The sequence below is a fragment of the Suricata suricatta genome, chromosome 7 (genome assembly GCF_006229205.1).
Source record: "Suricata suricatta isolate VVHF042 chromosome 7, meerkat_22Aug2017_6uvM2_HiC, whole genome shotgun sequence".
NCBI classification, from domain to species: Eukaryota; Metazoa; Chordata; class Mammalia; order Carnivora; family Herpestidae; genus Suricata; species Suricata suricatta.
The window spans coordinates 30,366,819-30,369,934 of record NC_043706.1 but is presented as its reverse complement, the minus strand read 5'-3'; the positions used below and the strand labels follow the sequence as shown (position 1 = coordinate 30,369,934).

Genomic DNA, 3,116 nt, shown 5'->3' with positions numbered 1-3,116 from the left:
TGAAAAAATAATAGGTGAAAACTCCCCTAAGCTGGTGATGAAGAAAAACATTCAGATTTGGTGGCACAAAGAACTCCCACAAAAATCAACAAAAGCAGGCCAAAACCAAAAATATTATGATTCAATTTGCAAAATATACTGCGAAAGAAAAAAATCTTAAAAACAGCATGACAAAAGAAGTCCTTAACTTACAAGAGAAGACCAATAAGGCAAGCCAGAGACTTCTCAATAGAAACGTGTATGGTTCGGAGTTGCCGCCGCCATGGCCAGCCAGCCGCAGGGCATCCAGCACTGCTGCAGGCCGAGAAGCGCCCGCAAGCGAAAGAACCGGAGGCTGAAGCAGGCCAAAGAAGAAGCTCAAGCTGACATTGAACAGTACCGCCTGCAAAGAGAGAAGGGGTTCAAGGCCAAGGAAGCTGCGGCTCTGGGCTCCCACGACACCTGCAGCACCGAGGTGGAGAAGGAGACCCAGGAGAAGATGACCATCCTGCAGACCTACTTCCGGCAGAACAGGGATGAAGTCCTGGATAACCTCTTGGCCTTTGTCTGCGACATCCAGCCAGAAATCCGTGAAAACTACCGCATGAACGGATAGGGAACGAAGGAGCAGCTCTGCACACGGATTGGCGTCTTAGATGCCTCCGTGCTTACGAGGCTCCGGCAAAGCTTGAGTTACGTTCTTGTGGAAAGGCATTAAATTATTTCTGTATGTCGTGTAGTAGGTCCCTTCACTTTTTGGAGAATAGCAGATATAGCTTCGTTGTACAAACTTAGAGCTGTAAGGTTTAATAGATGGAGCAGAGATGGGAGGACAAAGAGACCACGTTATGGAGCCAAGAAGGCCTTTATTGGGATCTGCGATTCCCAGGCGAGGTTCCGTGACTCTGGAGTGGGGAGTCAGGGAAGTCGCGCCTGGTATGGGAGAGCAAGGTCTTTTATGGGTGCAGAAGTTCCGGGTTTGAGCTCAGGTGGGCTGATAGCCACGTAGGGTCTTCTTTGGAGGGTGGCAGGATTCAACTGACTGTTTGCTTCGGTGGGGAGGGGGATGCTGGAATTCCATGGTGAGGCATTACAGTTTGAGACAGTCCAGCTTGAGAGTGGGGGTCGTCAGTCCTGGTGGCGCCTGGATCTGTTATCTGGCCTGCAATAAAATGGCCGCTGGTGCTTTCCAAATGGCTCGGGTCATCCCAGGTCTGCAGGTGGGGGTTGTCAGTGTTCGCAGCTCTCCACAGCAAAGTGGCCGCTCAGTTGCTTTCCCATGGCAACTCTTACAAGAGCTTATCCAAAGATTTTATCCTTTTACCTGATATTTCTTAGAAATTTAAAGTGTATACATTGTTTTCTTATGCCTTTTAGCTCAAGCAACATATATATCATATCAATACTTTTCCGTTCTTAGATGTAGTAAGAAAAAAAACTTTTTTTTTTTTAAAGAAAGAAAGGGATTAAATTTTTTTCCCCTATAGCTTTCTTAAAGATCAGGGGCTTTATGAAAAAGTAGTAAATAGTTATTTGGAATTTGTGCAAAGCAGCAGCAAGTCTTAAACTAGTCCTTTCTGGCTAAGGGTTAGAACAATGAATACTAGTGTAGTTGTTCGGGCTGCTTTTAGTTTCTCTTAATCAACGTTACTAGTCGATAGAATTCAAGAACTTGTTACCTGTTATTACTTGGTGTACTGGTAAGGACTTGGTGTACTGGTAAAGGACGTTGTTGTGCATTTTCCCTCCCTTTGGTTCATCCCTTTTTGGTAATGCAGAGGGCACACTGCCCCAGATGTTGTACAGAATTTCACTTCGGAAATTAAATTAGCCCATGTCTCACGTTCACATTTGCACGCGTACTTAGAAAATGTGTGTATCTTTGCAGGAAGGAAGTCACTTGTGATTTTACCCAACCCACTGGCTTGGAAACAGCGTCCAGCTAGTAAGCCTGCAGTTTGCCTTTTATCTCCCAGGTGGCCTTGGGCAAGTGATCGAGCCATGTTTCCTCCCTGCTGGGCCTCATGATATGCCTAGACCTACATAGGAACCTCACGCCAGCTCTTAAGTATTAAATACTCTGGCTCTCTATTAGCCAAAGGTCTGGCTGCAAAATAATTTCTAGCAGATGAAAACAGTTGAAGGACAGCCTGATGGGATTTCCTTCCTTGTTCTGAAACAGTAGGAGGGAATTAGATGCCCTTTAAAGAAATCACATTTTATATGACTCAGGAGGGTTAGTCTCAGGCCACATCTGTCTCTAGTTTCTGTTCTCTTTTATAGTAGAATTCCTTGTAGGAGTTTTCTATACGAGCGTTTCCAGGTTTTACTATTCAAGTACTCCCGTCAGGCCTGCTGCCCCACTGAGACCGCATGTCAGGGTCAGCAGTGATGACCAGATGGAGAGGTCCGATCTTCCGACGTGACCTTCGGTCCTGTTTGACAGGTCTGACTGTTCCTTCCAGAACCACTTTCTTAGCTTCCTTGTGCCGTGATGTGCTACCCTGCTCCTCCTCTGTCTCTTGCGAGTTCCAGCTCATCTTTCCCCAGGGATTTGTTCTTGGACTTATCAACACTCATTCCTTTGTTGAAACCCACCTACTTTTTCCATGACTTTAACTCCCATCTATGTTGAAGACCCAGATTTATATCCACCTTCTGTCTCCTGAACTCTAGAGTTGTCAAGTTGCTCATTTGCTGTTTTGATTTGGATCATTAATAAACATCTCCATCTTCAAAAAAAATTTTTTTGTATGGAACTTAAAAAGGCCCCAAATAGCCAAAACAATCTTGAAAAAGAAAAGCAAACCTGAAGCATCACATTTCCAGACTTCAATTTATATTACAAAGCTGTAGCAATCAAAACAATATGATAGCACCACAAAATATGCACACAGTTCGGTAGAACAGAGTAGAAAACCCAATTACATGGTCAATTAATTTTCAACAAAGTAGAAAAAAAAACCCAATAGGATAAAGTCTTTTCTTTTTTTCTCCATAATATTTTATTGTCAAATTGTTTTCCATACAACACCCAGTGCTCTTCCACTTAAGTGCCCTCCTCCATCACCACTGCCACTTTTCCCCCCTCCCCCTTCCCCTTCAACCCTCAGTTCATTCTCAGCATTCAACAGTCT

General features: G+C 44.4%; 1 pseudogene; it reads left to right on the top strand.

Moving 5' to 3' along the window:
- The first annotated feature begins 262 nt into the window (after positions 1 to 262).
- Positions 263 to 595, top strand: LOC115295210 (annotated as a pseudogene).
- The last annotated feature ends 2,521 nt before the right edge of the window (positions 596 to 3,116 follow it).